This window comes from Ambystoma mexicanum, chromosome 13 (genome assembly GCF_040938575.1).
Source record: "Ambystoma mexicanum isolate Mex_15411 chromosome 13, UKY_AmexF1_1, whole genome shotgun sequence".
NCBI classification, from domain to species: domain Eukaryota; kingdom Metazoa; phylum Chordata; class Amphibia; order Caudata; family Ambystomatidae; genus Ambystoma; species Ambystoma mexicanum.
The window spans coordinates 637,835,012-637,849,173 of NC_090938.1; the positions used below are offsets into that span (position 1 = coordinate 637,835,012).

A 14,162-nucleotide genomic window follows, 5' to 3' on the forward strand; every position below is an offset into this window, starting at 1 on the left:
ATCTTGAGAGCCCATTGCAGAGATCTCATCCGCAACCTGGCCTTGGCACCAGAAGAATGCAGGATGCCATGAGGCCGAGCAACCTCAAGAACTCTTAACGCCGGGGGACTCTGGGCATGTTGAAACTTGTGCACCATCTGCTGAATGTGAGGAGCCCTCACCTGGGGAGGGAAACACTGCCCCAGGGACGTGTCGGGCACTCCTCCGATGTACTGGAGCCTCTGCGTTGGCGTCAAGTGGGACTTCAAGTTGAGGGAGAAGCCCAGCTTGTGAAGGGAGTGGCAGGTGACTGACAGATCCAGGACTTGCTCGGGAGAGCGCGCCCTGACCAACCAATCGTACAGGTAGGGGTAGACGTGAATCCCCCTTTCCTGAGATATGCTGCCAACACCACCATGAGCTTGGTGAAAACCCTCGGGCGGAGGTCAATCCGAACAGCAGGTCCCGAAACTGAAAGTGCGAGTCGCCAACCGCGAACTTCAGGTTCTTCTTGTGCTTGGGATGGATCAGCACATGAAAGTAAGCGTCCTTGAAGTCGAGACACCACCCAGTCCTGAAGATTAAGGCCCTGGAGGACTTGAAAGAGTAACCATCTTGAACTTGTCCTTCCTGAGGAGCTTTTTCAAACCACGCAAGTCCATGATGGGTCTCAATCCTCAGTCTTTCTTCGAAATAAAAAAATAAGGAGAATACCATCCCTTGTTCCTCTCGCTACAGGCACCAGTTCTATGGCACCTTTCTCCAGCAGGGATTTTATTTCCTGCGCAAGGAGCGGATCCAGACTCTTCAAAGAGAGATTCCCCGGTGGATTGTCGTGAGGCCTCTGCCAGAAAGTAAGACAGTAGCCGTGGGCTATGATCTCCAGAACCCACACATCTGAAGTATTGGCACGTCATTCTACAAGATGCTGCGCCAGCCTTCCCCCAACCGGAGAACCATGGGCCACGGCCTAATGACTGAGCTGAAGCGGCTGCAGCATTGCCTGAGGGTAAAGAGGCAACTGCCAAGCGGCCTTGGCACCTCGAGTACCTTGTTTTCCACCTCTGGTGCTCCTACGGTGGCCCCTTTGACTTGCAGCTCGTCTACATCTACCAAAGGATGAACAATATTGAAAGGAACCTCCCCTCCATTGCTGTCTCCTAGGACGAAAAGGCGGAGGTTGGTGACCTGCAGCGCACGACTTTGCAGCAGCTTTGGAGGTCTGCTACCTCTCAAGGCTCTCGTCAGCTTTGCTGCCAAAAAGAGGTTCACCATCAAAGGGCAGGTTGAGAAGCCGGATTTGTACATCAGGAGCAAACAGACTTCTGCAACCACGCAAATCTGTGCATTACGATGCTCGCTGCCATGGACCGGCTGACGCAATCTGCCATGTCCAGACCCGACTGAACAGATTCACACATGGCATCCTTGCCATCCTGAACAAGAGCAAGAAAGCCATCCCGTTCCTCCCCTTCGCCGCCAAAGAGACAATTGCACAGTATGAGTGAAACGTGCTATGGCACACGGAGTTGGCTGCCTGCAAAGCCACACCCCCTGAAGAAAACACTTTCTTCGCCCAGCCATCAAAACGTTTGTCATCCCTATCAGGAGGGACGGTAGGGTACGATGCCCGTTTTGCCGGGGCCGTAGCCGCCTGCACCACCAAACTCTCCGGAGTGGGGTGCATAGTCAAGTAGCTGGGTTCGCTACTGGCTGGACGGTATTTTCTCAGCAAAGACTTGCTCACTGCCGGGAGACTCACCGGAGCAGTCCAAGCCACTGCCACCCTCCTTTGCAAGGCCATATGGAATGGCAGTACCAGGTCAGTTGGGGGACCTTTGTCAAGGATATCCGTCAGGTCATCCTGCAGAAAATCCACTGGTGGCGCAGACCACCCCAAGTATTCCGTCACTCTCGACATAAGGCGCCGGTACAAGGCCTCGGTGTGCATACCAGGCCTACCGAGCTCAACCTCCGGAGGTGTGTCCAGACCACTGGTGTCGTGCAAGGACTGACGCAGGTCTTCTAGCTGACTATGAACAGACATGAGTTTGTCAGGAACCATACCTTCATCAGACCCTTCATCCAGTTCAGAGATGCAATCCATAGGCTGGAATAAATCCCTGGATGAGGGCACAGAAAAAGGCTCGAATACAGGCCTTCCTGACTTCTGCAGGGCCTTTGAGTTTCCACCAGTCTCCGGGGCACCTCCGAAAAATCCTCCTCAGAAGGCGTCAACGGAATCGGCATAGAGCGTGGCGCTGATGGCTTCGACACAGGCCTCAAGGGCAGAGCCCCAAGCGTGTCCTTCAACAGCCTCGGCGCTAATGGTGTCAATGGCTTCCTCAGAGGCGGAGCCTCGAGAGAGTCCTTAGATGGTCTCGGCGCCAAATGTGTCGACGTCTTCATCGAAGACCTCACAAGCTCAGACGTCTCCATGGCGTCGAGTACCAGGACCCGTAGCGGGCATGCCTAGAGCGATCCACCTTGTCCGACTGGGACCTCGAAGGTTTCCGGTGATCGCGACGACCGCTCGAGCCCGAAGGCATGCAAACATTGTCTCTAGCACGTTCCCTGCCGGCGTCTTTCGACGGCGCAGACAGAATGGAGCCCTGCAACTGAAAAATGGCCATCATCACCTTACAGAATGAATCCCGTGGGACAAGCGACCGGCCGACGGGCGGAGTCGTGGGACGAGGAAGGTGACCGATGAAGGTGCTTCTGTGAGTGCCTCAAAGAGGCAGAAGAACAGCGCGACCCGCTCCGAGACCGAGAGTCCCTGGACTTACGCCGACGATGCGGAGAGTCTCCCTTCGAATCGTCAGTCGAAAGCCCAGTGGATTTCGACTTCCGGGGCTTGGACACCTTACCGACAGAAAGCTTCTTCTTACGCTCCAGCAAGGCCTTCGAAGTTAACGCCTGGCAATCGTCACAATAGTCTGTGGCGTGGTCCTCACCGAGGCACCAGAGGCAGGTGTCGTGCAGGTCCATCAGCGACATCTTGGAGCCGCAGTCCTGACTTCTTGAAACCCGGCCACGGGGTAGAAGACTAAGACATCATGGAAATCTTCACAAACAAACTGGTTCGAAGAACCGATAGAACTCAGAAGACCCGAGGCGCGCCGAGATCTCCGAAGCGAACATGTTCGCAGAAAAAATGGAACGGAGGCTACGGGCGTTGTGCGTCCTACTTATAACATCCGGTGACGTCAGCTCGACGTAGGCCCTCGAGGACAGCGCATCAACGTCTTCGACGCAGAAAAATTTCCAAAGCAGCACAGCTGTGATGATTACCTGTCAGATATGGAATATGTCGGAGGACCCAATCCCCTCAAAATAGCTGATTGAGAAACAGGGTCCCCTTCTCTACCAGCTGCCACGGAGATGAAGAACTGGTTGTCTTCGTGGCTTTGTCTTTTCCAGATCGTAGATAATCACTCTCCTTACATCCAGTGTGTGAAGGCTTCTTTCCGCCACGTTAGTGGGGTTCTGAAAAAAGGCGGGTAGTTCTATGGACTGGTTAACATGGAACTTTGAGATAAATTTGAACGCAAACCGAGGGTGTGTGCGTGTGACAAATGGGTCCTGAACTGAAAAGGCCTGAAGTTCACCACCTCTCCTTATAGAGGTGATCGCCAGCAGGAAGGCAGCCTTGTAGGTGAGTGCTTTAATGCTAGACTTGTGCATGGGTTCAAAGGGAGGTACCATTAGTCTGGCAAGAAAAACATTCCGGTCCCACTCGGGAGCTAGGTCGGAGATAGGGGGGGGATGAAGTATTTTTACCCCATCGCATCCAGCTTTACTTACAGGAGTTTCCCAACATGAAACTTTGCTCTGGGACGTGGTGTACGTTGAAAGTGAGGCTAAGTGGACAGAGAACTGAAAACCAGTCCTGAATCCAACAGATGGGTTAGGTAAAGGCCGATATCTTTAAGTGAGCAATCAATAAGATTGATGCCCTTGCCATTACACCAGATAAAGGGCTTCCATTTGCTGGAGTAGCAATGTTTGGTGGCAGGTGCCCAAACTCTATGACCTCAGGAGCCAGACTGAGGTTGAGGGCATGGGTGTAGCGTCTCTCCCTGATCTTGAGACAGCATGTTGTACAGGCACGGCAGCTTCCTGGGAGGGGAAGACTGACATCGCCATGAGATGGAGAACCAAGGATGACGGTGTAACGCTCACCTGGTATCCACGGGACGTCACTCAGCCTGTTCTGACCTCTTACGACCTCAAACCCTTCCCTGGAGTCTATTCGACAGGAGACTGGGCCTGAAACACAGGATTGGTAGAGTTTAACTCCCTATTGTCTCTGTGCGCTTGAACCCCTTCTTCCCCGGGGTCCAACTCCTTCCTTTGATCCACAGCTCACCTTGTTTTCTTGGAAAGTGTGCTCTCCATCCTGCTTTCAGCGCAGGGGCGCGTTGATTGATGCAGGCTCGTTGCTGCCTAGTTACTAGAGTCCGACAGGTAAGTATAATGAGTCTTTTGAACAGTTCGCTAACTTCGTTCCTTTCCTTAGATGATGGCCGGCGTCCGGGGATGGAGACGTGCTGCTGAGATGAGTAGTGCTGAAGGTGAATAAGAGCGCCATGCGACCGATTCGTATTGAACCAAGTTCTTTTTCGGTGTCTTTTAGGTGCCGCAGCGTTTTCAGCGTGGATGCCAATTATGAAGAAGAAATGCGGTGAGTAAGCGCGGTATGCGGCGCCTCTAGATGTTTCCACGCTAACCTTGAGTGTTTTTTCCCTCTTGCAGATGGATGAGAAGTTCCAGAGACAGAGTTCCCCCAGAGTGGCTGGGATTCAGGTAAGCGTTTGAAGCTTGTACAGTATTTTAAAATAAGCGAAGATTTGCGGAATGCTTACTAATGCTTTTTTTCGGTTCCTTTCCCTTAGAAGCGGCGTGCCGGGATGGGAAAGACACCGCCGAAGATGCCCGTAGAGCAGAAGGAGCGATGAATGATGGGCAGAAGCGCTACAAGCTAAGGCTGTTTGTAACGTGTTTGTGTTCTTGCAGGGGCTGAACGCAGAAGAAAGATGCAGGCCTACTGGAGACCGATCCGAACACGGTGAGTGTCACGCTGCAGGTACAGAAAACACAAAGCATGTTTCTCAGCCTGGGCGTGGCTTAAATAGTCTCTGGGTATCCCAGGTGTCTCTGGGCTGAACCACACCCAAAAGACTAGACTGCACATGCAGTTCTGGGAAACGAAATATGTGGGGGCATCCATCTTGTCCCCATCAATGCACTACAAGTCCAATTCCCAATGTTATCCTATGGGAGTGAGTGAGTCTGGTGCCACAAGCGCCAAGTCTGACTCCAAGTGGGTCTTTGGAGGGATGGAGAGGCCCTTGAGGGCCATGTAGGTGATTGTGACCTGGCTGCAGCCAGACATCTTGGAGGGATGGGGACATGAGGGGCAGGAATCATGACAGGCCCACATAGGGGCCATCAGGATTATCGTGACTGGTTCTTGGGGCATCTTGTGCTCTATTCTGTTGAGCAGGGTAATCAGGGGGGAGGTGGGGTCTCAGACAATCTCCCAGACCATGTTATCTAAAGACCTGTCCCCTTGGAGCCGTTCTGTGGGTACCTGGAGGCATAATCTAGGCATTGGGCTTTCTCCAAAGTGGCTAATAAGTCGATCTTTGGGAAGCCCCATTCTGTGAAGACGTTGAGTAAAAGGTCTACCTGGTAATGAGAAGTCGCTATTGAGTACGTCTGCCAAAAGATAGAGTTCCCCTGGAACATGTTGTGCAAGAAGGAACATGTGTTTTAGTACCCCACTTGCAAATGTTCTGGGACAGTTTGCCAGCCTTAGAGAGCGAGTGCTCCCCTGTTTAAGTATTTCCAACAGGTTGTGATTGGATGCTACTGATGGAGACCACACGCCGTGCGTTGGAGGTGAGCTCCCTGCCCAGTCAGACGAGTCTGTGGGGAGAGTGGCTTCTACTGCGGGGGTGGTGAAGGTTTTCCCCTGCAGAAGGTTTTCCCTTGGCCATCACTTAAGAGACTGAAAGAGGACTGCCGAGACAACCACTAGATCATCCCACTGGCCTGACACCATTGGCTCGAGAGCCACTCTTGCACAGGGCACATGTGCAGGCGAGCGTGTGGAACTAGGTAGACACAAGAAGCCATCATCCTGATCAGTCGCATGGCTTTGCGTACGGTCACTTGGTGATTGGCTACATAGCAAGGGATCTGGAACAGCATGTTTTGAACCCACTCAGAGGTGCAGACCAGCCCATTTTATGTATGAATTAGAGCCCCCAGAAACTGATTTGCCTGGGAGTTAGTCTGGATTTTTTCTCGATGGAGTATCCTAGGTTGAAGAGATCTACTGTCCTTTGGGTATTTGTCTGGCATGTTCCATAAAAGTCCCCTGTTATGAGCCAGTCATAGAGGTGAGGCTAGACTGGGATGGACTGCCTGCGCAGGCGAGCTGCTACTACCGCCAGCACCTTTGTGGATGAGGCAATGCCGAAGGGGAGAAAATTGAACTTATAGTGGGTGTCCTATCATGAACCAGAGATACTTTGTGCACTGATAGCATTGAAAAATGAAAGTATGCATCTTTCATGTTCAATGTGGCCATGTAATCCCCTTGCTGCAGAAGTGGTATTACCTCCTGAAGGGTTGTCATGAACTTTTGAGGTTTGACATACTTGTTTGCAGGTCTAGAACAGGGCATATAGTGAGATCCTTTTTGGGTACAAGGAAGTACACTAAATAAATACCTTTGTTTACTTGGAGAAGGGAGGAGACTTCAATGACACCCTTTTCCAGCAAGACCTGAACTACTTCCAGCAGCATGCGCAGGTGTTCTGGCGACAGGCATCTGCTTCTCTGTGGGTGGCAGCAAGGTGGTTGGAGAAACTATACAATACCCGTGGGCAACTGTCTTTAGTACCCACTGATCTGAAGTGATCCCTTCCCAGGCATGGATGGACCAGGGACCCCTAAGCAGGGAATGTGGGAAGGGACCTGAAACGTTGAGTCACTTTGAGGTGGAAGCCGGGGAGCCTCTGGGAGTAGAGTTTCTGCCTCTACGAGAGCCTCTTTGCTCGTACTGGAAGTTACTAGAGGAGCCTTGACCGGAGGACCAAGAATTATTTCCTGAGCCGTATTGCCCCGGGGCGAGCAGAAGGATTGGCCACGAAAGGACTGACGTGCGTTAGAGCCTACATGCAGGTAAAAGGGCTTAGCCGTGATCTGTCTTAGTGATTTTAGAGTCTCGTGATCTTTCTTTGCCGTCTCTAGGGCGTAGTCAACCGCTTTCCCAAAAAAGGTTTGAATGCTCTGCTGGCTTAAGAGAGGCCCGAGTTTCACCAGGCATGTCTTAAGCAGGGTAACCTAATCAAGGGTGCATCCAGCGGTCTCAGCAGAGTCCTTGAAACACCTGTGTATAGGCGCGTTACAAATGCCATATCATATCAGAGTGGAGTTCAGTATGTTTTTGGTTACTTGTCTGCCTTCAGCTACGACCGCCAGCAGCTGTGAACGGGTGGGCTCTGGAACGTCCTGAGACCATCCTGCAATAGGCCCCAATGGACATCAACTTGCCAGTAATGTGGCGTTATTTGGGATCCTTGTGCAGTAGGCCGCAGAGGCGGTGTCCGGCTTACCCAGGGCGTAAAGCTTCTTGCAGTCTGTCCAGAGGGGCTTCTGCCGAGGACAGAGGTTCCCCAGCCCTTTTCCAGGTGGTCGTAACGACTAATGAGTCTGGTGTGGCATGACCCTTGATAGAGCGGGGGTCTGAGGGCGATGGGCAAAATTATTTCTCCACCTGGGGGTTAACTGACCGAGTGAGCGACAGGGACAGCAAAGAAGGGGCCAAGCGATTCTTTATAGGATTCAGTAAAGGGATAGCTTGGCTAGTTGGAGTCTTCTCCTTGAGGATATCCTCCACAAAATCTGAGTCTGGAGCGGCTTTTTGTGTTGCAATTTTAAAATGGCCTGCTGTTCTTTTTAAAATGGAATTGAGGAACATCTGGTCGTCCACAGTCAACGACTGTCGAGGGGTAGAAGGGGGATCCAGACAGATGGCGCCTGGGTCGACAGTATGCATCTGTGTAAGGCAAGGACCCTGATCCTCTGCCTGGTCTGGGTCCTGATCAAAAGGGGTTACCCTCTCCATAAAACTCCTCCTGGTTTGGGTCAACTGGACCTGCAAGAGGTGGTCTTGGTGTCCCTGTGCATAGGTGGGGAGTCTCTGAAATTTGAAGGGGAGGGGACAGGAGTCCATAAGGAACAAGTTACTTACCTGTAACTGTTCTCCAGCATGGGTCTGGCATGGATTCACATGCTCATGAATATTCCCAGTCGTCAGGCTGGGAATCCTCGGTAAAGAAAAAATCAGTATCAGTTTCGTTTCTGATCTGTCTTTCGTAGTAGTAACCAATCACTGATCTCTGCGTCATACTTACCACAGCCAATGACTGCCCTCTACCTAAGCCCCACCTCTGGCAGCCATCTTCAGATTTGGTAGCACGTGAAGTGGCAGTATGACCAAGTGAAGAGCCGCAGAGGGGTAGGCGGGAGGGTTCGCATGTGAATCCATGCCAGACCCATGCTGGAGAACAACAGTTACAGGTAAGTAACTTCTTCCTTCTCCAGCATGGGGTCTGGCATGGATTCGTCATGCTCATGCATTACATCAAACTCAACATTAAGCAATTCTTACCTCCTCACCAGGCTCACCTTAGGCGAACAGATTGCGCAGCACTGCTTGGCCGACCCTGGACTCCTCCCTGGAATCCCGATCGACGCAGTAGAATTTCGTGAAGGTGTGCGTCGACCTCCACGTAGCAGCCCTGCAGATGTCCAGCAAGGGCACACCAGATAGGAACGCCGTGGTAGCTGCGATCGCTCTGGTGGAATGGGCTCTCGGACGGCCAGGCAGCGGTCGGTTTGCCAACCGATGACAGTACATGATACAGCCGGAGAGCCATCTGGAAATGGAGGCCTTTGAGAGAGCCTTCCCCTGATTGACAGGTCCAAAGTTGTGACGTCTTCCGAAAACACTTTGTGCGGTCCACGTAAAACTTCAGCGCTCTAGCCACATCCAGCGAGTGCAAAGTCCTTTCGGCCGGCGACGGGAAGAAAACAGGCAACACCAAGGGTTCGTTGAGGTGGAAGTCCGATGGCACCTTGGGCATGAAGGAGGGGTGCGTCCTGAGCACTACCCTCGTGTCGTGAAAAGTCAAGTACGGGGCTTGCAGGAAGGGGCCTGGATCTCTCCCACTCTTCGTGCGGAGGTGATGGCCACAAGAAACGCTGTTTTCCACGACAAGAACTTCAACGGAGCCGAGTGCAGAGGCTCGAACGGAGGTCCGATGAGCTTGGTCAGCACCACGTTGAGCTCCCACGCCGGGGCCGGAGCCTTCACTGGCGGGAACGATCTGAACAGTCCCTTCATGAATTCTTTCACCAGACGATGAGACTACAAAGATGTCCGCCCCGTGGTTCTGGTGTATCGGGAGATCGCAGCAAGATGAATCTTAATGGACGCGTGCGCCAGTCCAGACTTGGCCAGCGTCAGAAGGTACGGCAGTACCTGGGGAGCCGTAATCCGTAGAGGGTTAATCTTCTGTGCGTGGCACCAGACAGAGAACCTCTTCCATTTGTGTCCATAGCATTTAAGAGTTGAGGACGCCCTGGCCTTTGCAAGAACCTCTCTGCAGTGGGCCGGTATGTCGTATCCTCCAAACTAACGCTGCAGGAACCAGGCCTGCAAGTTCAGCGACTTCGGGTCATGATGGAGGATGGCCTTGCCTGGAGAGAAGATCCGCGTCCACTGGCAGCTTGATTGACTGGGACGCTGACAAGTCCAGAAGGTCCGGGAACCATATCTGCCTCGGCCACGCAGGTGCGACGAGGATCATCCTGCACCGTGACCTCTTCAGCTGGTTGATGAGCCGGATCAGCAATGGCAATGGAGGGAACGTGTATAGAAACAGGCCCTCCCAGGGGAACGAGAAAGCATCGCCCATGCTCCTCGGCTGGGGAAACCTGCTGGCGAACCTCCGGCACTTGGAGTTCGTTGCCGTCGCGAACAGATCGATCTGGGGAGTGCCCCAGTGTCGGAAGAGGCGGTCCACTAGATCCTGTCGTAGTTCCCACTCGTGGCACGAGCGCAGCTCTCTGCTGAGCGAGTCGGCGATGGTGTTTTTTATCCCTGCCAGATGAAACGGCACCAGAAACATCCCTTGGGCGACGGCCCAATGCCACAGATCCTGCGCCTCCTTGGACAGGGCTGGGGAGCTGGTTCCGCCCTGCTTCCTGATGTAGAACATGGTGGTGTTGTCGGTGAAGATCCTCACCACCTTGCCCTTGAGGGACGGAAGAAAGGACCCGAGGGCCCAAAACACTGCACGGAGCTCCAGGACGTTGATATGGAGGGACTTCTCCGTCGGAAGCCAAAGGCCTCTCGCAAGCAGATTTTCGCTGTGCACTCCCCACCCTTCCAGGGAGGCATCCGTGGTCACTGTCTCCTGGTGGCCGGGGGTCTGGAAGTCCATGCCCGCCGTCAGATGCGCGCGGGTGCCCCACCACCGGATCGCTCGCCGGAAACTCTCGTCGAGTGTGATCCTCTCCTCGAAGCTGCCAGTCTGGATCCAGCAGGCGTCCAGGAACTCCTGCAACGGGCGCATCCGGAGCCTGCACAGGCTGATGAGATAAATGCAAGAAGACCTCATTCCGAGGAGGGACTTGATGGACCTCACCCTGGCCGTGTCCGCAACCAGCATCCACTGCACCTTGCCCAAGATGGCCCTCGTCCTTTCCTCCGACGGAGAGGCCAGAAGCGACACTGTCGAGCTTCGCTCCCAGAAACAGTGCGTCTTGCGCGGGCACCAGGTGGGACTTGGCGTAGTTTATGGAGAATCCCAGGTCCGTGAGTAGTTGGACGGTCCTTGCCGTGTGCTCCACGGCGAGCTCCTTCGTCTTTGCTCGGATGAGCCAGTCGTACAGGTAGGGGTAGACGTGGATCCCCTCTCGGCGCAGCTGCGCCGCCACCGGTGCAAGGCACTTGGTGAACACCCTGCGTGCCGACCTCAATCCGAAGGGAAGGGCTCTGAACTGGTAGTGACGCCCTTGGACCACGAACCTGAGAAACTTTCGGTGTCCCTTTAGGATGGGAATATGGAAGTAGGCATCCTCCAAATCCAACGACGACAGGAAATCGCCCTCCTCCAGTTGACCCAGGACGTGTTGGAGGGTGACCATCCGGAACTTCTGTGCCTTGATGAATTTGTTCAGTCGTCGTAGGTCCAGGATGGGACGCCATCCTCCCGTCTTCTTCTTCACGAGGAAGTATCTTGAGTAAACTCCGGAGCCCCGAAGCCTCTTTGGGACGAGCTCGATGGCGCCCTTCTTGAGCATCGCCTTTACCTCCAAGAGAAGTTGAGGGACGTGATGTTCTTTCCTGGCCACAGGGGGGACGCGCGGGCACCTCTTTAGAAACTCGAGCGCGTGACCCTGAGCTAGGGCGTCCAGCACCCAACAGTCGGTGTAGATGGACTCCCACACGCTTTGCCGCCTTGTCCTCCTTGGCGACGACGGCGGGGTCCGCCTGACTTGCCTCTTCCCCTGTAAGCTTACTGTGACGACGAACGGGCCGCTTGACGGTAGGTGGAAAATCCGCCGCTTGAACCTTTGGAGGCACCCTGTTTGCCTCCGCCGCTCTTCCGAAAGGGTGGCCGCCGTTGCTGGAGAACCCCAAGAGCCCGGGCCGTCTCCGTGTCCGCCTTGAGGGCTTGAAGGGAATCGTCCACTGTTTTCCCAAACAGGTTCTTTCCGTCGAACGGCATGTCCAAGACTCTGGTCTGCACGTCCTGACGGAAGTCAGTAGCCTTGAGCCATCCACGCCGCCTAAGGCACACGCCGTTGCCCAACTGGCGAAATTCAGTGTCAGCAATGTCCGTCGCAATCGTAATGGCGTGGTCCGATGCCACCTCTCCTTCCTGCAAGATCTCTAGGGCTTCCGCCCTCTTGTCCTCTGGTAGGAAGTCCAGAAGGGGGGCCAGTTTGTACCACAACTCCCTGTCGTAGCGGGCTACGATAGCCAAGGCGTTGGCCGCCTTAATCGTCGTCGCTGCCGACGAGATGACTCTGCATCCCATCGTGTCTAATTTCTTTCCCTCGTCCCCCCCCCCCTGCTTTCTTCCTGGCCGCCGCGTAGACGACCGAGTCCGGGGTCGGCTGTGCCCGAAAGCACAAGGGGGCCGCGTCCGGGACCCGGTACTACTTCTCGTACCAATCCCTTCTAGCCGGCGTCGTGGATGGGTTCTTGAGGAGGGCGAGGCCCTCATCCCAAATATCGTCCAGTAGAGGTATAGCGAGGACCGTCTTCCTCTTGGCCTCGCGCCGTTGATAAAGGAAACCTTCCTTCTCTTCCGGGCAGAGCTGGAAAAGCTCGGATGCCCTGGCGATCATGGAGTGAAACGATCCAATCTCGTCGGGCGGGGAAGCCCGGGTGGGAGGCGACGACGGGAGATCCTCGTCGTAAACCTCGTTGTCTGTACCCGTTGCGGCCGTGTCAGTCCCCGTATCATCCCCACGTGTCATGGACGGGGAGGAGGGCTGAACAGGGCGCGATGGCTGAAAAGGAGGTGGAGGATGAATCCTTCTCTTAGGGGGAGGGCTCCCAGAAGGGCCTGGCTCCGGGTCCCCCGTCGGGAGCGGTTCCTCCGTTGGTGGTAACGGCAGTCTCGTCCTCATCTCCGAGCATAAGGACTGTATAGCCAACAAAATGGCCGCCGAGTTGTCTTGCGGCACTGGTTGAGGGGAGTCCGACGGGCGGTCAGGAGCCCCGTCGGCACCCTCGGCGTTCTCGTCGTCTCCTACGTCGGGGTCCCTCCCGACGGGCTGGTCTTCCATGCCAACGCCGTGGTTTAAGGCTTCGATCAGCTCTTCCTCAGAGGTTGAGGCCGAATCCACGACAACCTCCTGCCCCCCCTTTTTCTTCTCCGTCGGAGGTTTCACGGGGGTCCTGTCGATGGGCATGAAAGAGGACTCCCTCCGCGGTGGCAGGGAGACTCTGGGCCCAGAGGTCGCCACCACTGGTGTAGCCTCCACAGGCTGAGCCAGGGCCGCCACGACTGTCTCGATAGAGGCCTTGGCCGGATGAATTAAGGCTTTCACCACTTTGGGTGCACTCACCGCCTTCTCCTTGGGGGGAGGGTCACCGCCTCGCTCCCCCTCCGATGGGGCCTTCGAGCTCGACCGGGGTCTCTCCAGGAGCTTCGCCGGGTGCTTGGCCTTCCTCTTACCCGAGCCAGAGCGTTGGCTCGTGGTTGATGGCGCCGGGGAGGATGTGCCCTGACTGGCGCCCGTAGAGCCCGACCGTTCGGCGCTCCTGGTGCCAGCGGACTTGCGGTGCTTGGCCTTCTGTTGGACCCCCGTCGCCGGGGCGCCCTCAAAGGTCTTAGAAGACCGCTCGGACTTCTTCTCGCCTGACGGGCTCTTTCCTTCCAGCCAGTTGGCGAGACGTTGATGGCGGTCCTTCATGGTCCGCTCTGACATATTGCCGCAAAACGCACAGTCCTTCTCCACGTGCGTCTTGTCCTCATGTAGGCAATAAATGCAAAGGGAGTGTTCGTCCTCCTTAAAGACATTCTGAAGCTGGCATTCCGGGCAGACCCTGAACAGCTTGCCGGGCGTCGAGCTTCCCTTCTCCTGGGCCATGTCCGAGATGGGCCTGAGAAACTTCTGGAGTCCTCCAAAAGCGTGGCTCGACGAAATCTTCACCCTTGAGGGGCGTAGACGAATCCGACACGGGTCCCAGTTGATCGGATGAAGAAACGGTGGAGCTTGAGGCTCTTTTGACCGAAAAATGAGAAATTTGAGAAAAAACGTGAAAAATAGCACTAACGCTCGAGAGCAATAGCACGGGGATCCCAACACTTGAACGTGCTGTAAAAATCTGAAGATGGCTGCCAGAGGCGGGGCTTAGGTAGAGGGCAGTCATTGGCTGTGGTCAGTATGACGCAGAGATCAGTGATTGGTTACTACTACGAACGACAGATCAGAAACGAAACTGATACTGATTTTTTCTTTACCGAGGATTCCCAGCCTGACGGGGAATATTCATGAGCATGTGAATCCATGCCAGACCCCATGCTGGAGAACCCTAGGTCTCTTGGGTATAATATACCAGTCTGAAAAGTCAATGAACT

The 14,162-nt window shown here is 54.6% G+C and overlaps 1 protein-coding gene across 1 annotated transcript in view; it reads right to left on the reverse strand.

Annotated features, from left to right (window-relative positions):
- IGF2BP1 (insulin like growth factor 2 mRNA binding protein 1) overlaps positions 1-14,162 on the reverse strand; it is a 699,136-nt gene that overhangs the window by 323,049 nt on the left and 361,925 nt on the right. The gene's annotated exons all lie outside the window — the stretch shown is intronic.